The following is a 26,159-nucleotide window of genomic DNA, read 5'->3' on the forward strand; positions in this document are numbered from 1 at the left end:
ATTGCACCTCGGACATATTGAGGTAGCTGCATAACCGTCTGTAAACCCTGGCAGCAGGATAGTGGCATCTTCTGCTACCCCTTATGCCTTGGACATCCTGCTGGCTCTGCACCCCTTGTGCCTGAGCCTGTCCTCTCACAGGTCACTCCCCTGGAGGCTGAATAGGAGCACCTGGCCTCCTCCCGCTTCTGGCCCTCTCTTCCTCCTCAGAGGAGGTGCCTCCAGCGGAGACCACAATCCCCATTCCCAGGGTAAGGGAAGGCTGTCTGATACCTGGAAGGTCCCAAGTGTTATGACTGCTCTGGAGTCCTGTTATTTCTGTCAAAGAAGCTCTGAAGCGAAATGAAGTTGTCCTGTTCACACAAGCAAGTAACATTAAGTAATAGTCTAAAGTTCTAACAACTTGCATTAGCGAGCCCACTCACCCTCTTATCCCGCACTGAATGAGGTTTTTAAAAATGTGGCCTATCCACCTGCCCATTGTGCCCGTGTGAGGCCCTGAAAATCACATGGGCTGCGCAAAACGGAAATCAATTGCTGCCTCAAGGGCCTTAACTGGGTACGACTCCAAACTCATATGGGTAGGATTTTGCCTTTGATGGGCGGGTGGGCCTGACCGACTTGGCGGCAGGCGGGCAGCCGATTGCTACTGACGAAACGGGCCCCGCCGCCATTTTAAGTGGGCGGGCCAATTAAGGCCTGCCCAGTGTGCCACCCGACGGGAAGCACTATGCGCTGCCTGTGCAGGCGGGGGGATTCCCCAACTGCGAGAGTGCGCTCTTTCGCACATGCGCACGAAGGAGTGCACATCTCCCTGAGGCAAAATGCTGCCTCAGGGAGATCGCTGAAAGGCTGGCAAATATAAAAATTAGAACAATAAAAAATTCATTAACATGTCCCCCTCATGTGAAAATGTCACTCAAGATGGGACATGTTAATGAAATAAACAAAAACTTTATTAACATTTTTAATTCCGATATCAAACCTCATCCCACCACTGGATGAGGTTTGTAAAACAATCACCTAACCGCCTGCCCGTTGAGCCCGTGCGCCAAGCCGAAGTTCACATGAGCCCCTCAAAATCATCGACGATTGGCAAGTTAAGGGCCTTAACGAAGTCTTTAATTAATGACGGACGTGCGTCCCGCTGCATAGCGCGTCTGCTGACCGAAATATCGCGATGCCGCGCACTGACGTCGGGACGCTCACGCAACATTTTAAACACTGACGTGTGGGCTCCGTCACCTGCACACCAGCTAGAAGATTCTGCCCTATGTGCGCGCCCTCCTAAATATTGCGATGCCGTGCGGTGACATCGGCACACAAGCCCGATATCATCACGTGTCATTTTACACGCATGCATGTCAGACCAACCCTTGCACATCTACTGTAAAATCCTGGCCATGCTGTTTATTTACAAACTAAACTCAGCAACCACTCTTGTGTGCTCACAACATAAAACTCTGTCTTCACTCATCAGTGACTAACTCAAGACTCTCTCACATAGAGGTAGCCCGTGCTACTCATCTATTGGATATTAAGATCATGTGACCTCACATTACAATACTTGTCTTAAAGGTATATTACATATCAGATTACTATACCCCTCCCCCTTTACTGAAAAGTACATTTTACAATTTTTCAATACACCGAGTTATTTACATGGATCAATTATTTACAAAGTCAGTCTCTCTGGGGGTTTCCTAATGCATGTAGAATGTCTCAACTCTACAGCTTCTGAAGTTTGCTTTGGAATCTCCCTTACTGAAGTCATCTGAGCATCTGGCTCTACAGCAGGAACCTGTCCATTTGTTTCTTTGACTCTTTCAGGTACAGTCGGCGCTTCAAATACATTTGTACTTGGTAGATTTCTTTCAATGGGAAATGCTGATCCAGTCTCAAAAACTGGTGGAATCACTCCTGGATATTTGGTTGCTCTACTTCTTATGTGATCCACATGCCTCCTTACTATTCAATTTCTGACTTTCACGTGGTAGGGAAGAGGTCCCGTTATGGCACTTACTTCACCGATCAACTGTGCTGGTCCTTCTCCAAAATTTTTCACGAATGCCTTCTCTCCTACATTAAATGTTCTGTCCAGACTGTGGCAATCATGCCCCATTTTCTGACTTTCCTGTCTTCTTTCCACCTTTCCCCTCAAGTTTGGCATGATTAGGCTCAGTCTTGACTGGAGACGATGCTTTATCAACAATTCTGCAGGTGTGATACCTGTTGTCGAATGAGGACTGGTTTTACAATGGAAAAGAAATCATGTTAACTTAGTCGTTAACAAATCTCCAGATAATTTCTTCACACCAGGTTTGAACATCTGAGCTGCTCTCTCGGGGAGTCCGTTTGAAGAAGGGTGGTGTGGAGATGTTTTCACATGAACAATGCCATTGAGGCTTGTAAATTGGTTAAATTCAGCACTTGTGAATGCCGTTTCATTATTTGATACTAGCACTTCATGTAAAATATGGCCCTCCAACCAATTTCCTGAAAGATGCAAAACTATTATAATAAATATAAATGACACCCAGCATGATTTTGCATCTGCATAGAACAGGAGTGAATTGGATGCTTCCTTTATTCTTCTGGAATGGTTTTAAAGGAAGATTCATGGATAATGGGGTTCTTGAAAGGTCAGAAGTTTGCTGTTTGTTAATTTTGTTGTTTTACTGTGCAATTGGAATTTCTGCAGGGGCTGTTCTAATCTCTCACAGCAGCTTTGATGGGAGATGAGTGGTAATGTATGAACAGGCATAGACCAATCATTCATAATAGCATTACTGAGACATGGCTACAGAGAAATCAAGACTGGGAATTAAACATTGCATGGTATGACATACTTAGACAAAACAGCGGGGTTGGGGTGGGGGGGGGAGGGGAACGGGAGGTGGAGTAACTGTAATTATTAGGGATAACATAATGGCAGTAGAAAATCAGTAGCAATCAGCAGGACAAAATATCTTCCATATAGATAGAGATAAAAGCTAATGAAGGATCACTCACACTAATATGTGTAGATTACAGACCACCTAATAGTGGAAGGGAGATGAAGGAAGAACTATGCAGACAAATTGGGAAATGAGTAAAACACACAGAACAATAATCATGGGGGATTTCAACTACGCTGAAATTAATTGGATGGAAAATGTAGGTTAAAGAGGCTAAGGGAATTGAGTTCCGACAATGTGTACAGGACTCCTTTCTAATCCATATGTATAAAGGAAGATTCATTATTGGGTCTAGCAATGAAGGATGAACCAGAGCCAATAAGAGAAGTAAAAGTAGCAAAACATCTAGGCAATAGTGACCATAATACAATAATAACACTTTAAGATGATGATTGAGAAGGACATAAGTATGGTGAAAATCAGTTTAATAGATTGGAGAAAAGCAGATTTTGAAGGGCTAAGATTAAAACTTGGGAAAATAAAAGGTCAACAATATTGGCAAAAAATGCTGTAGAACAACAATGGGAAACATTTAAAGGAGTGTTCGGAGTGTTGGAAAAATATATTCCACTGAAAGGCAAGAACAAACTAAACACCAGTGAGGCTCCATGAATGAATAAGGACATAAAGAAACAACTGAAGGTTAGGAAAGAGGCACACAGTAAGTCTATAGACGCAGAGGAGTGCATGACAAAATAAAATACAAAGAGACTAGGAGAGAAGTCAAAAAATAATTAGGAAGGCAAGAAGAAACTATAAAATTAAATTATCAAAGAACATAAAACAAAAGAGTAAAATATTTTACAAGCACATCAATAAAAAGAAAGGCTGTGATGAGAATAGGATTATTAAGGGATAGACAGTGCAATACCACAGATCATGATAGAGAGATGGCAGAAGTATTAAATAATTATTTTGCTTCAGTAATTATCAGGGAGATAGAACAGGTGAACATGATGTTGAATAATGAGAAGAGCGATGAGATAAGTGCATTTAAAAAATTAAAAAGAAAAAGTATTGAATAAAATAAACAAACTCAAAGAGGATAAATCGCTCGTTCAAATCGATAGCACCCACATATTTTAATAGATTCTAGGGAATAGATAAAAGAGGCAATACTACATATAACAATTTTCTCAGAAAAAGGAGTAGCACTGGGCAACTGGCAGAGAACTAATGTAACTCCTGTATTTATGTCCAGGGAATTACATATAAACCTGTCAGCTTAACATTTTTGGTAAGAAAAATAATGGAACCTCGACAAAAAGATAGAATAGAAAAACATGTAGAAAAGGAAAATACAAGAGTAAATTTTACAGCCCTCCTGCTGGCTTATTTGAAGGGGGGATGCGGGTAAGGCATTAGGTAGCCTGATTGCTGTTAAGCCTATTGAAGCTCTCAAGTAGCCAATTAGTGGCCATTTGAAGGACCTCATTTCACCTCTGCCATGATAATACATTGGGCGGGGGAAAGTGGAAGGAAACAGGGTAGCCTGCAGCTTTGACAATTTGGGTTAAAGGCAGGAAAAAAGGGAGGGTACCTCCTTTGGATGGGGGGGTCCCTGTGCCCATTGGGGGCACCCTACCAAAATGGTATTCCCCCTTTGTGCCTCCCTCCTGACCTCTAAAACCCTCCCCCTCCACCTCGTTAGGGTCTCCGATCCCTATCCAACAGAAATTCCCTGACGTACTTTTAAGTCAGGCATCCATCTTCCTTCTCTTCAGGAATCCTTGTAGCCCCAGCAATGGCCACTATTTGCTCCTGGGACTGCTGGGACTACAGAGCTACCAGCCAGTCAGATTAGTTGGCCGCTGTCTAGGGCTGGAATTCCTGTACTTGAGGACACCCCCCCAGCCAATTGACTTTTTGACTTGGTGGGAGTGGGGGGCGGAGGTGGGGAGGTGGGTGGGTGGGGAAGTGTGAGGAATTCTTTCAAATCACCTCATAATGATGAACAATCAGCATGGATTTCAAAAGGAAAAATCTTGCTTGGTCAACCTTATTAAATCTTTTGAGGAGGTGACAGTCGACAATTGTAATGCAATAGATGTAATATATCTGGATTTTCTAAAGACCTTCAATAAGTGCCTCATAATAGAATAATGAGTAAGGTCGGAGAATGTGGAGTCAGGGCACAAGTGATAGAATGGATTGCTATCTGGTTCCAAGACAGAAAGCAGAGAATGGGAGTAAAGGGTAATTATTCTAAGCCGCAGAAGATTGGAAATGGTATTCCCCAAGGATCAGTCCTGGGATCACTGCTATTCACAATTCACATGAATAATTTGGGCTTTGGGATCAAAAACACAATTTCTAATTTGAAAATCAGACCAAATTGGGGTACTAATCAACACTAAGAAGGACTGCAAAAAAAAAAGGAATAAATTAATAGACTTGCAGAATTGGAAAATAATTGGCAAATGAAGTTTAACACAGGTTAATGTGAGGTAGCACATTTTAGTTATAAGAATAGACATATTACTCATTACTTGAAAGTTGCAAGTCTAGGTGGGGTAGAGGAACGAAGGGATTTTGAGCATAAATACATCAATTACTATAAGTTGTGCCACAGGTTAGCAAGGCCATTAAAAAAAAGCACAAAGGTTTTATTTCTAGAGGAATAGAATTGAAAAGAACAGAAGCTATGCTAAACCTGTATCGAACCTTGGCTAGACCACAGACTACTGCATGCAGTTCTGGTTGCACTATTATAAAAGGAACATAGAAGCACTGGAGAGGGTGCAGAGAAGATTTACGAGGTTGATACCAGAAATGTGCGGGTATACATGCAGGAAAGGATTGACAGACTGGGTCTCTTTTCTCTTGTAAAAAGAAGGCTGAATGGTGACCTAATAGAAATCTTTAAAATTATGAAAAGTTTTGGCAGACTGGATACACAGACAATGGCCTGAATTTTTCAGTCAGCGGGCGAGATCAGTGGGAGCGGGTGGGGACAGTTGCGGAGCCGACCAGCGCCTGCGATTGGCTCCACGCTGTCATTTTATGAGGGAGGTGGCCAATTAAGGCCCGCCCAACATAAGATGTGAACCGTAGTGCTCAGCGCTACATGTGCAGGTGGGGGGAGGAGGGAGAGTCAGGGCCAGTGCTCTTTCACGCATGCACACGATTTCCCTGAGGCACGGAGCTGCCTCAGGGAGATTGAAGCGCTTTTGAAATAAATAGATAAATGCTTTTAAAATTTAATTAAACATGTCCCCTCATGTGACTGTGTCACATGAGATGGGATATGTTGTTATAATACAGAAAGAAAAATTATTTCAGTGGTAAAAGCTTTAGGAACCTCATCCTGCTCGTTCGATGAGGTTTCTTAAAAAACGTAAAGACCACTTGGCCTTTTTGCCTGCCCGCCAACTTTAAGGTTGGACGGGCAGCATAAACAAATACATGAATTGTTTCATTAATGGCCTTAATAGGCCTTTTAAATATCAGCGGGCGGGCAGCTGATTCTGGCGTGCACCCGCCGAACAAAACATCGCGAGGCAGCACGACGACATTGGGACATATGCCTGATGTCATCGCGCGTCATTTTACACACTGGCATGTCGGGCCTGGCCCTGCACGCCGACTGAAAAATTCAGGCTAATGTTTCCTTTTGTGGGGAAGAGAGTAACTAGAGGTCATCAATATAAGATAGTCATCAAGAAATCCAATAGGGAATTCAGAAGAAGCTTCTTTACCCAAAGAGTGGTGAAAATGTAAATCGCTACCAGAGAAAGTGGTTGAAGCGAGTACTATGGAAGTATGTAAGGTGAAGCTGGAGGAGCACATGAGGGAGAAGGAAATGGAGGGGCATGTTGGTAGATTTAGTTAAGAAAAGATGGGAAGAGGTTTGAGTGGAGCATAAACACCAGCATGGATTAGTTGGGCTGAATAGCCTCTATCTGTGCTGTATATTCTATTTAATCCTATGTAATTCAGCTCCGCCACTCAATTAGTCCATGGCTGATTGCCATGAATTCCATTTACCCGCTTTTGCTCCACATCCCTTGGTAACCCTACCTTAAAAACCCTATTGATCAGAGTCTTGAAAGCTTCAGTTGTCCCAGTAACCACAACATCTTGAGGGAGCGTTCCAAATTTTCAAACTCTTCTGCACCATTTATTTGAGATTCCCTCTGAAGATCGTGATGATCTTCAAACCAGAAAACCTACTGAAATTCCAGCCGTATGTTTTTAGTATTGCATTTTTGCTTCTAATTTTTATTGATATTTAGGAAGTCCTTTTTGAAAATGTTCTTTGCTTTTCAATGTTTTTGGACAGCCTAAAAAAATGGATTTACCTGCTAATTCTCCGGAATCCCAATCAAATGAAACAGTTCCAAAGCTGCAGTGTAACAGAAAGAGCTGAATGAAAGGCACTAACATAAAAAGTAATTCTTACAATATAAACTTTCATGGGAGTACAAGGCAACCAGATGAAAATCTTTATGGAGAATGACAAGTCAAGTTAAAATTAATGAAGGGCATTGGTTTTGAAGTGTTACAAATAGAATGTTAATGGTTCAGGGCATATAAGATAAAAAGAAAGAAGGAACGTGGATTTGTATAGTGCTCTTATATACCCTTTAGCACATTATCAGCCAAAGTGCAGCCAACACAAATTTCAAATAGGTGACTGAGGCATAGGAATGTAGGAGCAGAAAGTTATCATAAAGCCCTTAAGCCTGTCTGCCATTTAGTTGCCATCGGTAGAAGGACCTCTGCATGATGTCTTTTAGAGAGGGAGGTCTGTTGGACAGCAGGATGCACACTGTCTTGGTGGGACATTGCCTACTTGCAATGATCAGGTGATCCTGTATAATACAGGACAAGGCCATGTTGCAACCTCTCATCCATCTTCACTACCATCAGCTGATCCACTGTTGAAGGAATTTGTTGTGTTCGGATTTATTGGCTGTCGGTCTTTACTCGCCATGTCACAGGGTGCTCTACCTCACCTTCTGCCTCACCCACCATAACCACCCTGTCACTGCATTCCACAACTGCTCTTTGGTCAGGAGAGGTCCTGCTTATTCTGCAGCTAGCCTCCGTATCTGGAGGCTGTTCTGGCTATATGCCACCCACTAACATGGTTGGTAGCTGCATCTCATCCCAAGGCCACTCAATTCAATCATGGCTGATCATGGAGTTCATTTACCTTAGCTCCATATCTTCAATATCCTTACCTAAAACAAAAACTATTCATTTCAGTTTTAAACTTTTTATTTGACTCATAGATCAGGTTGGTCAGCACTTGTAACTTCTTTCTGACTGAATAGCAATAGAAGTCCATCAAGAGCTGCCCAGAGTCACTTTATGATTATCTTACATCTCACTCAGTGTACCAGAAAGTGACTATACAATAGGTTGGATTACAATAATTTAATGTGTGAAGCCTTTTTAGGTTGTTAATAACAACAACAACAACATCTTGTACTTATATAGCACCTGTAATGAAATAAAATGTCCTAAGGTGCTTCAGAGGAGCATTGTAAAGCAAAATCTGACATACTGGCACATAAGGTGATATTAGGGCAGATGGCCGAAACCTGGTCAAATCGGTAGGTTTTAAGGAGTGCCTTAATGAAGAATAGAGAGGTAGAGATGTGAGAAAGTGCAGGGAGGGAATTCCAGTTCTTAGGGCCTAGGTAGCTGTAGGCATGGCCACCAATGTTGGAGCAATTAAAATTGGGGGTGCTCCAGAGACCAACATTAGATGAGTGTACATATCTTGGAGGATTGTAGAGCTAGAGGGGATTACAGAGGCAGCTTAACCAGGAATTAGTGTAGGTCAACTACAACAAACTCCGATACTTACCTTGAGTTTAGTTGGGGAGTTCAGAGTTTGGGAACTATAGTTCTTGGTGGGCCTCAGGACTCCTTTTTTTTATTATTCATTCACAGGATGTGGGCTTCGCTGGCTGGGCCAGCATTTATTGCCCATCGCTAGATGCCCTTGAGAAGGTGGTGGTGAACTGCCTTCTTGAACCGCTGCAGTCCATGTAGTGTAGGTACACCCACAGTGCTGTTAGGGAGGGAGTTCCAGGATTTTGACACAGTGACAGCGAAGGAACAGCAATATATTTCCAAGTCAGGATGCTGAGTGACTTGGAGGGGCATGCGCCAGCTGAGAAAGGGTAGCAGTGCGCAGTTCGTCCATTTTCACGTCTTCAGGCTGGGAACCAGCCCTGTGCATATGTGCAGAAGAAAGTGAAAAAGAAGTAAAACTGGAGGTCAGGTGACCTGAAGTAGAGCGCCATGGCAGAGAAGGTGTCTCAGAGAGCAGGACACAGAGAGGGGGATGGGCTGAAGGTCCCAAACAAAGAAGAAGATCCCAAACCAGGGAGTGGGACAGAAACAAGTTCCAGGAGAAAGCCTCAGGCAAGGGACCAGGACAGAAATCAGAAACAGATTCTGTTAAGTCAAATTGAGAAGAAGGAGCAGAGCAATAGGCTCTGAATTAAAGAGAGAGAGCCGTGGGGAGCAGGCTTGAAGCAAAGTGGTCTCGGGAGAAGCCCTGAAGATCCAAGAGGGCAGCCAAAGTTTGGTGACTACGCGCTGTGGACCATAAGGACAAAGGTACCCTTTTGGAGCAGTGGTGTTCTGCTTGGCACAGCTGAAGATCTGAAATTGTGCTTAGCAGGTGAAACTTGAGTGTACCCGGAGATCCAGAGGAAATGAATCTCAGAAGGCGAGATTGAAACCCTGGAGGTGGACCCTTGTTGAAGGCTTCCGAGTGGGAGAGGTGTTTGGAGAGAATTCCAAGGTGAGTTCTTCAAACGTGGGGATTAGGAACCCTCGTGAGAAAGACAGAGTTTCTATGAGACCGGTTGGCCCACAATGTGACAAATGCCTGGGTGGGTTGTTAAGAAATCCATAGAACCTGCTTTGGTCGCATCAGTCATTTACATTGGAGTGTGGTGTGTGCGACCACAGTTCACCTGCTAATTCACATGTAGTGTATACACACCCTGAATATTAGAGTATAAGCAGATATGGTAAATTGTTTTATCTTTCTGAATTTGCATGTGTCTGTAAAGACATAGCTGGAGTGAAGGAATTGTGAATATTTGAATCATTTTCTTGAGTTTGTATTGAAATCACTCCAAACTTTTTGCCTGGTTTAATATAGTTAGTTTTTCTTGTTGAGTAAATGTTTTATTCTTTTTGTTAAAAGTTCATCAGCAGCCTCTTGTGAATTTACTCAGTAACTTACCTCCATGGTTTCTAAAAAGAAATCAAGCTAAGTTTCACTTTGGGGTTTTGCTTGACCAGTAGTAACATCAGATGGGATTGTAACACAAACAAGTGCAGAGGTGATGGGTGAACTGGACTGGGATTCAGGCAGCAGAATTTTAGATGGCCTTAAAACTATGTTTAACTCATCATTTGTAAGTTACTGCTGAATTTCTGTCATGCCAAATAATAGGCATGGATGTTAAGCAGCAAAAGAGCCATTAAGTTTGTGAGGGCCCAGAATGGGTTAGCAGTTAATGTAGAATGGACTGAAAGACGATAAATGGTGCCATGAATACCTACAGCTTATCTGTGGTTAAGTTGCGATGTTAAGTAGTCTTATGCCAGAAGCTTCCTTGAGCCTTGACATCTTTCCTTACATCAGTTTTCAGGTCATGGGGGCGTGACCTGATCTTGGCTGTTCTGGCTTACCATTCTTTGGGGAAGGTTCACTGAAAGCCAAACAAAACAATCCTCCTTGAACCTATCTCATGGAGTGGCACTTCCAATTTGGCAGCCGTAAAACACTGAGTTCAGTTGCTGTGCCACTCCATTGCTAGGCTGTAGACTATTTTCTCGCCTCAACTCTAATTCTGGGACCAATTTATTTATCTTGGGTTTTATGAACCACTTTGTTTCGGCCAACATAGTCTTTGGAAAGGAAAGCTTTTAAAATGTTTGTAGGCTTTTGGAAAATCAGAAGCCTTTTTCCCTTCTGTGTAATCATTCACCATTAAATGGCTGCATGATTAACAAGGTCCTGTCATGTTGATTGAGTGTGAAAGGGGGGCAGTGAGGCGGTGGGGGTGTGGGTGGGTGTGGTAGTTGGTCAGCTGAAGTTAAGCTCCTGTTGCTGTGGTTCTTCTAGTGTCCATGTTATAAAAGTCAACCTAACATTTGTAATGCATCATCAGCACAAATGGAACTGTATTAAGCATTTAGCATTGTGGCAATGTGCTGTATCCGAATTTAGTTCAATGGTCCAAGCATTACAAAAAAAAACACAATTGAACAAACCGTTTCCAGTATCAGGAGGATCTGTAACCAGAGTCACAAGTTTAAGATAATTAGCAAAATAAGTAGAGGGGAAATTGTTAGGATCCCAGCTGATGTTACCACTGGACAAGCCTGATCCCAGGGTGGAACCCAGCTTGATAGATCCTAACTTTTATTTTTTGTTTCAATAAGTGGAGAATGGCTACTGTACAGAGTCATGGGAGTCAGCTGATTAACTTTTAACCAAAGAATAAAGTATTTATTAAACAAGAAAAGATGAACTATATTACAGTACTCCTTCACCCACAACTACCTTTACAGATACATACAAATTTGTAATGACAACACAAGTTACAAAAGCTATCTTACACTATAATGTTCACCATAAGTACACAGTCCATGTAAACCAATAGGTGACCTGTTGTCAGACACACCACACTCTGAAACCAAATGACAGAAGCCACCCCAAACAGATGCTATGGATCCCTCATCACTCCCCCCAGACATTTGTCACACCATGAGCCAAATGGTCTCATTGAACTCTGCCTTTCACACGAGGGTTTCCAATCTCCACTTTCAAACAACTCTCTTTGGAATCTTCACTCAAATGACGCTTTCTCTCAGACACCTTCCGCAAGGGTCCAGCTCTAGGGTTTTGAACTCTCCTTCTGATAATCCTTTCCACTGGATTGCGACGCGCATTCAAGCTTTCTTCCACACACTCTCCCTCACTGACTCAGCCATGCCAACAGGACACCAATGCTTCACATGCCCATAGTAAAGAGTTACAGATCTTTGGCTGTCCCCTTGGATCTTTGGCTTCTTGCAAGCCTATATTGCTTTAAATCTGGGTGGTGAAGATTCCTCCCTTTAAGCTTGAAGCCTTACTCTGCTCCTCACTCTTAACTTCACTTAACAGGACCTTTTCCAGATTTCTGTACTTTCTTTTGACATAACTGTCCTCTTGGGACCTTTCCTGTTCCACACCCAAGGATTTGGGGGCTTTCTTCTTTGGTTTTTGGAACCTGCACCTTGCCGTTCGCTCTCCTATCCTGCTTCTGCTTGCAACTGCTTCCAACTGAACTAAAATTGCTTTTTTGGTTTTCTCTGTCTCTGTGGGTCCCTCTCTCTGAATCCCTGTTGCTAGGCAACAGCACCATTTTTTCTACCTTGTGTTTGTTTTAACTTCCCCTCAAGAGTCATAAAATCTCATTAAAAAACAGGCATTTTTAAAGTGAAACTAAAACACAAATTCCCCTTTTCTTAACACACATATACAGGCCCAGTTTCCCCAATCTTTTGTCATAGGACAGTTCAGCCATCCAGGGAACAAGTCTGGTGAACCTTCGTTGCACTCCCTCTATGGGCAATAATACCTTTCCTAAGGTAAGGGGTCCAAAACTGCACACACTATTCCAGCTGCGGTCTAACAAGGTTCTAAAGAATTTAAGCAACACTTTGCTATTCATGTACTCAAATCCTCTTGCGATAAAGACTAATATTTCATTAGCCTTCTTAATTGCTTGCTGCATCTGCATGTTAGCTTTCAGTGACTTAATGTTGAGGACGCCCAGGTCCCTTTGTACAATCTACACTTTCTAATCTTTTACCATTTAGGAAATACTCTGCACATCTCTTCCTTCTACCAAAGTAGATAACCTCACATTTTTCCACATTACATTCCATCTGCCATGTCCTTGCCCACTCACTAAGTCTGTCCAAATCCTCTTGAAGCTGCTTTGCATCTTCCTCACCAAACATTCCCATCTAGCTTTGTGTCATCTGCAAACTTGGAAATATTACATTTGGTCCCCATATCCAAATCATTGATGTATATTGTGAACATCTGGAGCCCAAGTACTGATTGTTGTGGTACCCCACTAGTCATGACCTGTTTATTCCTACTGTTATTTTCTGCCTGTTAGCCAATCATAATCCATGCCAGCCTATTATCACCTATCCCATCTGCTTTAATTTTACTAACAACCCACTGTGGGGGACTTTATCAAAAGCTTTCTGTAAATCCAAGAGCAGAATTTTTTGCTTGGCATATGGGCCCAACACGCTCGAGTGTAAAATAGCGCGCGATGATGTCAGGTGACCTGTCCTGACATCATCACGCACTGGTGCGATATTTCAGTTGGTGGGTGCACATGGGAGTTGGCAGTGTGCCTGCTGACAATGAAGAGGCCCATTAAGGCCATTAAAGTAGGAATTAACTTAGATTTTTTGTTACCTGTCCAACGTTACAGATGGTGGGCAGACAATTCGGGCAGGTGACTCGGGCAGGTGGCCTTTGCATTTTTCAGGAAACCTCATCCACAGGCGGTATGAGGTTTCCGATATTAATTTTAAAAAAAAATGTTCTGGACAGAATTTTCATCACCCATACGTTCTGGTGACTGATTCTGATGCGTAGATTTTTTTTCCCAGTTTTTAAAAATCTTTAGCTTTTGCTTTTAAATTCTTCGGCCAGAATTTTCCCGTGGGTGTGCGGGGGCAGGCCCCACATGCCAACATGTCAAATGATGTGCGGTGACGTTGGGCGAGCGTCCTGACGTCAACACGCGCCATCGCGATATTTAGGTGTGCGGGTGTGCACGAGATGCTCTCGGATGCGCGCCCGCCATTAATTAATCATCCAGTTAAAGCCCTTGAGGCACCAATTGACTGCAATTTTTCGGGGCACTTGGGATCATCAGGATGTCGCACGGGTGCAACGGGCAGGCGGGTAGGAGACATTTGTTTAAACCTCACCCACAGGCGGGATACGAGGGATGAGTGGAGTCGTGAATGTGATCTGTTAGATATTTAAGTGTGAAAGTTACTGATACTTGCCTGTGTGAGCAGGAATGCTTCAAAACTCTTCACAGCTGTTTGGACAGGAGTAACAGGCTTCAGGTCAGGACTCCACAGTAAAGATCATTTTTGGAGCCTACAGGTTTTAAGGAGCCTTCCCTTTGCCTGGGAATGGGAGTTGTGCTCTTCACTGGAGGCACCTCCTCTGAGGAAGAAGGGAGGGCCAGAAAGAGGAAAAGGCCAGGAATGCACACTCAGCCTCCAGGGGAGCCACCTTTAGGAGGAGTGGTGCAGGCACAGGGGGCGCAGGGCCAACAGGAAGTCCAAATCGTAAAGAGCTGCAGAAGATGCCACTATCCTGCTGCCAGGGTATATAGGCGGTGGAGCAGCTACCTCAATATGTCTGAGGTGCAGTGCCGAAGGAGGTTCCGTCTCTCAAGGAGACAGTCAACTATATCTGTCAGATGATAGTCTCTGAGATCTGTGCCAACAGTGTGGGTGGGCACCCCATGCCAGTGGCTCTAAAGGTCACAGCTGCCCTCAACTTCTATACCTCTGGCTCTTTCGGGGGGTCAGTGGGTGATCTTTGCGGAGTCTCCCAGTCAGCTTTCCACACTTGTGTCAAGCAGGTGACAGATGCTGTGTTCGGGCGTACATTGACTTTCCTCCTTTACCGCTGGGATGAGGTCAGCCTGACAGAGCGAGCCAGAGGCTTTGCAGCGATTGCTTGCTTCCCCCGTGTCCAGGATGCAATCGACTGCACACATGTGGCCATCAAGGCGCCAGCAGGTGAGCCGGGTCCCTTTGTCAACAGGAACGGCTTCCATTACCTGAACATGCAGATAGTGTGTGACCACAAGCTGCAGATTCCGCAAGTCTGTGCAAGGTACCCAGGCAGCTCCTACGATGCTTACATCCTGAGATATTCCCATGTGCCGAGGCTCTTCTGCGCTCCAGCCCAGCTGGATGGATGTCTGCTGGGTGACAAGGACTATCCCCTCAGAAGGTGGCTCATGACGCCTCTCCGCCACACAAGAACAGAAGCTGAGCAGCGGTACAATAGGACCCATGCCTCCACAAGGGCTGTGGTGGAGAGAACCATCGTTCTTCTCAAGATGCGCTTCTGATACAGAGGGCGCACTCCAATACCCCTAGATCGCCTGCGATAGTGGTTGCATGCTGCACTCTCCACAATCTGGCATTGGAAAGGGGCGACGCAATGGACGAAGATGATGTAGACGTAGTTGCTCCGGCTGCACACGATGAGTCCAGCAGTGAGTCCGAGGATGAGCACACACAGGAGAATGCTGAGGGGGTAGACGCTGACCCGGGCATATGTCAGGGAAACAGGGACACCCAGGAGGCTTTAATCCAAAGAACGTTCGGCTAGCCCACCACAGATGGACCTTCAACACACACCAGAGTTGCAGGCTCCATGCTCGATACCAGAGTACAAAATCTACCTGGGTAGGAACATTAACTAAGGGCCTTGTCAATAAAGCTCAATGTCACACAACTCACTCATAACATCATGGGTATCCATCCACCTGCAGAGGAAAGGAGTCACCCTGGGTCATGCTTACATATCAAAATTTAATGATATAACAAAATGAAGTTCAGAAAAAAAATACGAATGTGTTGCACATCACACCAAGTGGTCATGAACTAAGAGCAGGGCAACATAAAAGCACCAGTGAGAAGTCCGTGGTGTGCCTAAGGTGCCTTAAATTTACGCTTACGGGTGCTACATCTAGGTGCTCCCCCCTCGCTGGCACTTGCATCTGAGACAGCCTGCTCACTGTGCTGTCCTGTTGGCCTCAATGATCTTGGCAGCCGTCCTCTGGCCCATGGAGCCTTTGATGGCTGCGCCTGGGAGGAAGCGCCAGTTCCATAGTTGGCACCTCCCCAGTCGCTGCAGCCTCATCGGATGCCACAGTCACTGGCAGAGGGGTGGAGGAGCTGCTGCCCTCATCCGGAGTGCCCTGAGAGGACAGGCAGAGATGACAGGCAGCTGCTGCGCCGACATGAGGTCGCTTCAGATCTCCCTGCTCACCACAGATGGATGGGCACCGAGCTGGGATACTTGGTGCCACAAGCCATCTCCCACACTGGCACTGACCAGATAAGGTCAATGCCGCTGTGAGGGCTTGCAGGTCCGAGCACAACCCCAGGAAGCCCTGATTGCTCTCCTGGAGGAGCCTCTCCACGAGAGTCGCCACTCTATCTATGGAGGAAGCATGGCATTTGGCAATGAGGTTCATTGCATCAGTGATGCTCCGCGTGGACTCCTCCAGAACGGGCACCATGCCACACACAGCCTCATGTGTCTCCGCCAGATCCCCCCACATACCCTGCTGCACTTCCAGCGTTTGCTGCCTCACGGACGACTCCAGAGGCACATCATCAGTCACCGACCAAGCATGTGCCTGGTCCCCAGCAGTACTCCGACCGCCAGCGCCATGGGCACTCTCTGTCTTTGCCCGCACCTCAACTGAGTGTGAAGTGCCCTCAGCGCTGTGCCCTGGGACCGAGGTGCTAGCATCTGTGCTGGTGCCTGCCTGGCTGAGATGGTGTGACGCTGGTGAGTTGAAATGTTCAGGGCCCTCAGGTGTGAGAGGAAGCCCCTGCTGCTCCTCCTCCCGGCCCTGCTCCGCTGATGCTGAAAAGAAGAACAAGGACATTTGATTAGTTAAAGTGGAGACAATGTCAATGTGCATGCCAGTCACCTGGATCATTATGCGCTCATCCTTCCATAAGCAACAGTCAGTCCATGTTGCAAACTTCAATCACTGAGCATTCAGCATGGTGACCTCAGTGCTCGGCAAATATAGCTCCCTGTAGCACCCCAGCCTCACTGCTACCGGTGGACCTGGGTGCATGGCACCTCTCCAGATCCATAGCCTGCTGCTCGAATGGAGTCATGATCGCCAACTGGGCCTGGCCTCTGCCAGTCCGCATCCACTCCGCAGAATTGTGTGTAGTCTTCTCCAGAAAAGGAGAGAGGCGCATTGATTAGTCCACCCTGTACCTGAATTCCCATTGCATCCCTGCAAAGCCAGCCAGAGAGGGACATTGCAGGGCTCCAGTTCTTCGTCACCCCGCAGCTGCCACACACTCACCCAAAGAAACCAGGGCAGACCACCCACCCCCCCGCATTTACCCAAATGCTGCCTCCTTCACATGTGGCACCACAAGGTGTCACTTTGCTAAGCAAGGAGGCACAAGTACGTGGAGTGCAAAGACCAGCAGATGGATTGGGGCCCCACCAACTGGAAGCTCCCCTCCCACCATGTTAGCACCATGATTTTGACATGTTTCCCAGTTCCAGCACTCTGCCTAGGTGCAGATCCTTGAATTTGCCCCCGAATCTATACTCTGGGTGTCAGTGTCACACATGCTGCGGGTGCAGAACCCATCTCAGTACTACCCTGTCAGGGTGAACTAGGCATGGGCAATCTTTGCTGGCCCACCCAGCGAGGGAGACATGCTGTGAAGATTAAATGCTGTAACTGTACTCAGAGTTGTTTGGCGGGGGGTGGGGGTCGGCGCCCTGGGGGGAAAGGCTGCCGGTTTCATTAAGTGTCCTCTGCCAACATGGTGCTCACCTTTCCCGAGTGCAGGAGGTCGTTGAATCCCTTGCAGCTCTGGACCCACGTGCGTCACATCCTGGGAGCTGACTGTCTTGGCCACCTCCTCCCAGGCACGTTTGGTCAGATGAGGGGTCCTCTGCCTCCCGTCGCTCGGAAGCAGGACCTCCCGCCGTGCTGCTACCTCCTCCAGGAGGGCAGCTAGACATCCATCCGAAAACCGAGGGGCACACTGCCCCGCTCCCCTACTATCCAGCCTGACCTCCCCCACTGCCCTCCCCTCCGGCCTGGCCTGCTCACCAGAAGCTCCCTGGTGAGCCCTTCCACTTGCCGTTGTGAGCGGCCTTGCCAAGGCTTTATTTAAACAGGCCGCCGGGTCACCGTTGGACCCAGCGGTCAGTGCACTCCCACTGCCGCCTGCTATCCTCGGGAGTCACGCATTCCACTGGACTGGCCTTAATTGGCACGCCGCATATAATGGCGGCGTGGACCCGATCGCGTGCGGTGATCGGGTCCGTGTCTGCCTGTGCTGGCTCCCGCTTGGCCCGCCTGACTTGGGGAAAATTCTCCCCTTCAGCTCCTTGAGGCAGCTCTCTCCCTTCAGTGAGCTTTCATTTCGCACTCTCCTGCACCCTTGCTGACTTCGGCACTCACCCTCCTCCCACCCCCACCACAGCAGTGCTGAGCGTTTCAGCCTGCCTTTCACGCTGGCTGGTCGTTAATTCACGGTCGGGGGTCGATCACAGTCAGGGGCCTGTTCCCTGGCCGCTCCCAGGCCCGCCGATCGCAGGCACCCACTGAACTTAAAATCCTGCTCCAAGTATATCCCTTTATCAATTCTATTAGTAACATCCTCAAAAACTCTAACAGGCTCATCAAACGTGATTTCCCATTCATAAATCCATGTTGACTATGCCCAATCAGATCATTATTATTCATGTGTCCATATATCACATTCTTATTTTCAGAAGAGGTGTCACAAACACAATGAGTCTATCAGCCTCCTTCTGTTGTGTAAGATTCTATGATCATGTGTTATAAGCTATTACATGGGGCTGCAACTTAAGTGCAGAAGAATTTGTGAAAATATTGTGGTAAACTGTATTACGTGGATATCCACAGCTCTGTGATTATGGATGTTGCAGGTCAGATTTCACTGGTTTGACGAGCAAGTGGGGTAGAATGAAATACTTTGAATCATCGGACCAACAGATTGATGACTGAACTAGGTACTCAAAATTCTACCATGGATCTGGACTAATTTAGATTCTGGAGTGTAACATGCCAACGATTTTAATTTCCTCAAAGCCATTAATGACACACATTGTCGCTCCAGGGTCAATGGAGGGAGCTGCCAGGAATATTTATGACAAGGGACAGCTTCAGAGCTATTTGCAGTTTCCAGGCAGTTTTCCCTCAGTGTAGAGAATGAAAGAATACATATGACAAGGTGGACCACTTGGATGAAAGACCTTGAGAGCGATTAATGTGTTGTCAGCTGTAAGACAAGCTATTTTGACATGGAGTAAACCTTTCTGCATTATCCAAGGTAGCTATTTATGTGGAGGAAAATGTCTATATTCAGATAACCTGAAATGCAGAAAAAAATTGGTCATTATTAAATTCGAAAGACAGTGGAGGATTTACATCCTCAGTCCAATTCCCACAGTTAATTATTTCTTCATATTCTAGATAACCATCTCGTCTGAAACTGAAATAATGAACAAAATATTGTGAATTTTTCCTCAAAAAAAGAGTAATTTCTCATATTAAACAAATAGCACAACATTGCACAATATAACATTTAATCATACTGGGATTTCTCGACTTTATTTCAATTTGATGTTTTTATTTGTTGGTTGCCATGGGGCTATATTTTGTTTAAAAAAGAACAGGGCTCTCCAGTTAAAGTAGGTCACTGAATTGCATTGATTTAATGTTCATGGGGAGTCTGCAGCTACATTAAACCCATTCTATGTGCTTTGTAACTTACTTTGATTTTCTTCATGTTTATCAATGGAATTATACATTACTTTTAAAAGAAAATCTGAAAATGCACACAACACATTTTTGATTAAATGCAGCTAAATAAAGTAAATTTCCTTCTAAAAGGTTTCTACACATAACATTTTAACTAGGGCTAATCATGTAGGTATGTTAGGGCTATTTATACTCTGCTCAATATCTCTCCAGAAATTAAGCAAATATTATGACTCAGAATTTGCTGTTAAAATAATGGTGATGCTAATATCACACACTGATATTTATGTGCAAATGCCACAGCCATTTCAAAAGAGGGCAGATGCACAATAAAACACGGAAATCAAGAAGCTGCTGTTGGAAATGGCATCTTACTGTCTGTCTCCTCATTCAGTATTAAGTGGCATGAAGCTCCTGTTCCTGCACTATAGATAAAAAATAAACTTGCCACAGAAATTAAGTCGTCATCTGAAATCTAAGTACCTTTTTTCACCAATGTGATAAGACAATAATTTTGCCAATGAACCTTTCCAGCAGTGAAACTATCAGATATGGAGTCTCATCCTTTCAGCTTTAAATTGTTGCTGGAGAGTTTTTAAAATTAATCTTATTTTTCTGTTCCATCATATTTTACTCACTCTCTTGATCTAGTCTTTCTTTGCCTCTCTTTATTCTCGTTCTGTACCTGATTTATCATTGAACTCATTCATACTAACTTACATTTCCTTATCAATCGTGGTGCTTTTGCTTCAGAATCTTAGGGCAAAATTTTCCCCCTGTCAGGGTGGGAAGAGCGGGAGCGGGCGCGAGCGGGCGTGTTCCCAATTGGCACCCCTGGTCAGGGGCTCACCGGCAGTTTACATGGGTGGGCCCTGTGCAGGTAGGGGGGATTCCCTCAGGTGGGAGTGCGCTCTTTCGTGCATGTGCGCGAAATAGCGCACAGATCTCCCTGAGACTAAGTGCTGCCTCAGGGAGATCAGCTCAAATTTTCAACTTTTAATGAAGGAGTTTAAAAAATTTCCCTGCCATGTCCCCTCATGTGACACTGCCACATGAGTTGGGACATGTCCATAACTTTTATTTAAACCTTTTATTAAAATTTAAAAACCCTTATGAAGCCTCATCCTGCCAGTGGATGAGGTTTCATGCTTTTTCACAAGCCCGCCTGGGCTCCCGGCCTGCTCGCCAACCTTAAGTTCCGTTAACGAGCTGAATTGGTTTTCTAATGGCCTTAATAGGCCGTTGACAGGTTGGCGGGCGCGCATCTGACTCTGCTGCGCCCCCACCGACCTGAAAGTGGAAATGATGCGGGGTGATGTCGGGAGTTCCACCCGACGTCACCTTGCGCCGTTTTACGCGTTGGTGAGCGGGTCCCGCCACCACTCGCCGATCGGAAGATCCTGCCCTTACAGTTGGATTGGTTAAGGAGATATACAGTTCACACAAATCCCACTTCCCCAGCTGAGGACATTGCGCCATTTCTATCTCCGAACTGCAGATGTTACAATATTCAGGTTTAAAAGGCTGTTCAGTTTTAATCTGTATGTTTAATTTCTGTATGTTTAGCTTTAGGTAAAATGGAGTAAAGAAGGAGGTCATGTGACCTTTTCTGAATGCCACTTGATAACAAGGCCAGGTTAGTTGCTATAAGAGGCCCAAGTCAAGGAACTTGCTGAAAGGCGTGAAACTCTCGTACCTGGGACAGAAGGGCAGGCCAATTTGAGCTAACAAAGTTTAGACTCACAAGCTCCAGGCTTTTAGACAGAAGAGAGAGAGAGCGAGGGTGAGGGTGGGGGTGGGAGTGGGGGTGGCGGGTTGGCGGGCGAAACAGAAGTTTGGTGCAGTTAGCAGAGAGAAAACTTTGCAAGCTACCAAACTCCCAGGTGTGGGAGAGAGACAGTCTCTAGTTGAAGAGGTACATCCTGCAGCCTCCTATGGATTCCAGGAGATTTGTTATGGCAGGGTAGGGGGAAGAAGAATCATTGGAACAGGTTTTACTGCTGGTAATGGATCTAAGGAGCTCTCCAAGAACTGAGGGAGGGGTCTGGAGATGGTCAGTTGAAGCTACTACTTGGTGAGGCGGGTATGCAAGAACCCATTGGAGCGTGGGAGCCACTGTGGGCTGTTTGCTATAAGTACTGTAATTACATGGAGAGTGCAATGGTTGGTAAGTACACGAGGAGAATGTCAGTTTCTGTATTTAAATTTTAAGTAGCCTTCATAAAACAAGAATAATATTTAGTAAATAGTGTTTGTTTAGTCATTTGTTACAATAAAACTTTTAAAACCTGAAATCTTGTCAGGTTATCCCTTCGGATAATAACTGGAAATTCAAATCTTTTTAAAAAAGCTATCTCTACAGAGTAAGTTTAAATTATTGTCAACATTAAATGGACAAGGGCCAGTTGAAGTAACAGCGGGTGTAGTTAGGTAGTCTGTCATAGCAATTGTTGGGACATTATTGCCACAGACATTCCAAGCTGGATTTTTGCAGAGTTGCAGAAACGCCCTGGCCAATCCAAAATGTCAGATGGACTCCAGATCCCACCTCCATATCCAGCAGAAACTATGAGGTATATATATAATGTATGTAAAATTGTCAAGCTGTCATGTTATTTAAATGGCCAGCCCCTTAAAAATTGAAAAAAAGACCAGCCTGTCTATGTCTGTGAGAGTTGAAAAAAATCTGTTCCAGTAGTCTTAGTAGTTGTTTGTTGACATAACCCAAGTATTATTATTTTAGTATTATTAATATTTGGTTGCATTCCATAACCTATCATTATTACAGTAGAGGGTTGTAAATTCAGTTTGATTGACAGCTCAAAGATTATTAAAGGATTAGTAGTCTTTGTTGTGGGGCTATGAATACAACTGTTTGTTTTGATGAAGGAATGAGTACTTGAGGGGATCGAATGGGCTTTCATGAATCGGACTTTTATACATATATATAGTGAAGGCTGTAATAGATATTTAGAATTTTATTGTACTTCATCCCAACATGATTCCCAAGGTCTGCCTATGGTAGATACTGTGAGTTGGCATTGAGGGTATAAGGGCAAAGGGTGGTGGATGGGGGATCATGGGATGACATGAGCTGTCATGGATGGGGCATAGAGAATGGGTGGGGCTTGAGAGGGTGAAGGAGTGCTAGAGATGAGGGGTGAAGGGCCGAAAACATAAGCAAACAGCCAAGGTGAGTCTTTGAAAAAGCTATCTGCGACAATCAGCAATCCCTGTAGCTGTCTCCAATTTGTAAACAGGATTCTGGGCCTGGCTCCAACGAATATCCCTCCATTCAGGGCACTTTCTCCCAAGGTGAGTGCAGCAAGCCATGAAATTTCCTGACTCCTGCTACCCAATTCAGTGGGGATTGTGAGTGGGGGTATCCAGTCCTCCATATAGTAGGTCCCTCAGCTTGCAAGACCATTTCACACAAAGTGAACAGTTCAACTACTAAGAGTCCACATTCCTGGTGAACAAAGCTTTCTTGTACAGCAGAACATGAAGTGTAAGAACCAAATATTGGTATTTCATTCTCATCCACACATTTGTGTCAGTTGTAGCTCAGACATTAGCACTCTTATCTCTGAGTCAGAGGTAATGGGTTCAAGCATCACTCCAAAGAGTAAACCACAAGGGCTGGGCAGGCATTGCCAGTGCAGTAAGAGAATGCTGCACTCTCAGATATGTGATCTTTTGGATGAGATGATAAACTGAGGGCCCATCTTCCCTCCAAGGCAGGCATAAAATATCCCACAGCAGCACTTGAAGAAGAGTTGGGGAGTTCTCCTTGTATCCTGGTTCCTGGCCAACATTTATCCCTCATACAACGTCACTAATAAAAAAGGCAGATCATTTGGTCATAACCACATTGTTGCTTGTGGGATCTTGATATCTTTACATCGGCTGCTGTGTTTCCTCACATTACATAAACAACTATACTTAAAAAGAAATTTAATGGCTGAAGGGATTTGTGATTTTTTTGGAGGAAACTTGCAGCAATATGCACCATAAAGGTAGTGTCAGCAAAGTTATAAAAGATGCTAATTGAATCCAAGGGCAGAAATTTCCTCCTGTCAGGGGGGTTGTGCAGGGGTGGGCGCGAACCCGATCGATGCCCCCAATCGGGGCCGCACCGCCATTTTACATGGGTGGGCCAATTAAGGCCTTCCCCGCGTGACATGCGCCCAGAAGCGTTGAGCACTCCCTATGCGGTAGGGAGGGGATTCCCTGAGTCAGGGCCTGCGCTCTTTCGTGCATGCCCACGAATGAGTGCAGAAATTTCCCTGAGGCACAGAGCTGCCTCAGGAGATTAAGTTCGGAATGAAAGTTTTTATTAAAGACAGAGAAAAATTATTTTGATATGTCCCTTCATGTGACAGTGTCACATGAGCTGGGACGTGTTTATCAAATGTTTGAAAATTTTTTATTTAATTAATAAACCCTTCATGAAACCTCATCCTGCCCATGGATGAGGTTTCATGAAAAATGTGAAGGCCGCCTGGGCTCTTCGCCTGCCCGCCAACCTTAAGGTTGGACAGGCAGCATTCCTAACTACTTTAATTACTTTCTTAATGGCCTTAATAGACCTTTGACAGTTCGGCGGGCGTGCAGCCGACTCCGGTGCACGCCCGCCGAACTGAAAATCTAAATGGTGCGCGGTGACGTCAGGACGCCCGCCCAACATCACCGCGCATCATTCTACACGTTGGCAAGTGGGCCCCGCCCCCGCATGCCGACCTGAAAATTCATCGCCAAGTCTCTCTGTTTTCTTTTTTCATCCCCATTCTGTAGACATAGATTCACTTGCTATTCCACTTGCACACCGGACAAAAGTTGTACAGCTGTGATTAGTTGCTGCTAACAGAGCCACTTGATTTTCCTGTCCATCCTGCAGCTGAGGCTTCCTTCCTTCCTGATTTTCCATGATGTGTCCTGCCCTGGTTCTTCAATGAACTTGTAAAATCTGTCCATTTAAACTGTATGTGAGTAAAGTGCAAACAGATTTTCAAGCATGGTTTTGCTTCTCAAAGTTTTGGCATCAGTTGAAACAGTGTTACTGTATGACCTAAGATTTTCTCACCGAGATATCTTGACTTCTTTTCTCCCTCAGCTTCTGCTCCAATGACTTTTCATCATGTGTGATTTCAACCACTATCTTAACTCGTCATGCTCTCTTTCCCCTGAGTTCATTGCCCTCTTATCCTCCTTAAAACTCTCCCTCCATGTAAACTCCACAACCTATATTCACGGTCACTCCCGTGACCTTGCCATCTCACATGGTCTTGCTAGCTCCATTGCATCAATTACAGGTAAGACCACCTCTGATCACTTCCTTATTTCACTCAATACCCACATCCTCCTTCCACGTCCAAACCCACCTCCTTCTGTATCCGTATCTGGAAAAAGCTATCCACGAATTCATTTATAACTGCACTTTCAAACTCCCAGCTATCTAACATTTGATTTGATTCACTCCACGTGATATCAAAAGGAAGCTAAAGGCACTGGATACTGCAAAGGCTATGGATCCTGACAATATTCCGGCAACAGCACTGAAGACTTGTGCACCAGAACTTGCCGCGCTCCTAGCCAAGCTGTTCCAGTACAGCTACAACACTTACATGCACCCGGCAATGTGGAAATTTGCCCATGTAGGTCCTGTACAAAAAAAGCAGGACAAATCCAACCCAGTCAATTGCTGCCTCATCAATCTACTCTCCATCATAAGAAAAGTGATGGGACGGGTCATCAAGAGTGTTATCAAGCGGCACTTGCTTAGCAATAGCCTGCTCACTGAGGCTTAATTTGGGTTCTGCCAGGGCCACTCAGCTCCTGACCTCATTACAGCCTTGGTTCAAACATGGACAAAAGAGCTGAACTCCAAAGGTGAAGTGAGAGTGACTGCCCTTGACATCAAGGCAGCATTTGACTGAGTGAGGCATTAAGGAGCCATAGAAAAACTGGGACCAGTGGGAATCCAGGGGAAAACTCTCCACTGGTTGGAGTCCTAGCACAAAGGACGATGATTGTGGTTGTTGGAGGTCAATCATCTCAGCTCCAGGACATCACTGCAAGAGTTCCTCAAGGTAGTGTCCTCGGCCTAACCATTTTCAGCTGCTTCATCAATGACCTCCCTTCCATCATAAGGTCAGAAGCGGGGATGTTCACTGATGATTGTACAATGTTCAGCATCATTCGCATCTCCTCAAATACTGAAGCAGCCCATGTGCAAATGCAGCAAGACCTGGACAATATCCAGGCTGGGCTGACAAGAGACAAGTAAAATTCGGGCCACACAAGCGTCAGGCAATCACCATCTCCAACAAGAGAAAATCTAACCATTGCACCTTGACATCCAATGGCATTACCATCGCTAAATCCCCCACTATCAACATCCTGGGGGTTACCATTGACCAGAAACTGAACTGGACTAGCCATATAAATACTGTTGCTACAAGAGCAGGTCAAAGGCTAGGAATCCTGTGGTGAGTAACTCACCTCCTGACACCTCAAAGCCTGTCCACCATCTACAAGGCATAAGTCAGGAGTGTGATGGAATACTCTCCAATTACTTGGATGAGTGCAGCTCCAACAACACTCA

The sequence above is a fragment of the Cetorhinus maximus genome, chromosome 20 (assembly GCF_964194155.1).
Source record: "Cetorhinus maximus chromosome 20, sCetMax3.hap1.1, whole genome shotgun sequence".
Classification (NCBI taxonomy): Eukaryota; Metazoa; Chordata; class Chondrichthyes; order Lamniformes; family Cetorhinidae; genus Cetorhinus; species Cetorhinus maximus.